Source organism: Cebus imitator, unplaced genomic scaffold (assembly GCF_001604975.1).
Source record: "Cebus imitator isolate Cc_AM_T3 unplaced genomic scaffold, Cebus_imitator-1.0 Scaffold117, whole genome shotgun sequence".
Classification (NCBI taxonomy): Eukaryota; Metazoa; Chordata; class Mammalia; order Primates; family Cebidae; genus Cebus; species Cebus imitator.
In genome coordinates, this window is record NW_016107432.1 from 4,514,078 (window position 1) to 4,514,652 (window position 575).

The window sequence follows — 575 nt, forward strand, 5'->3', positions numbered from 1 at the left end:
CCTCCCTTTTATAAGGGCCCCCTCACCTCCCTTTTATAAGGGCCCCCTCACTTCCCTTTTATAAGGGCCCCCTCACCTCCCTTTTATAAGGGCTCCCCTCACCTCCCTTTTATAAGGGCTCCCCTCACCTCCCTTCTATAAGGGCCCCCTCACCTCCCTTTTATAAGGGCTCCCCTCACCTCCCAAGGCCCTGCCTCATAGTATTCTTGCACATTAGGAATTAAGTTTCAACATTGATTTGGGGGGGACACAAACATTTAAACCGCAGTAATATTTCCTGAAGATACCAGGTGCTGATACCCAGGACCTGCAGATGTCACCTTTTGCAGGAGAGGGTGTTTGATAATGCAATTAGGGAAGAATTTTGAGATTAGTAGGGAGTATCCAGGTGGGCCCTAAGCGCAATCACATATATGCTTGTGAGAGGGAGGCAGGGAGGGCTGGCCACGGAGGAGAAGGCCGCATGAAGGCAGAGACAGAGTTTGGAGCGATGTGGCCGCAAGCCAAGGAATGCCTGAGCCACCAGGGGTGGGAAAGGGCAAGAAGGAGCTTCCCTGGGAGCCTTCCGTGCAGCG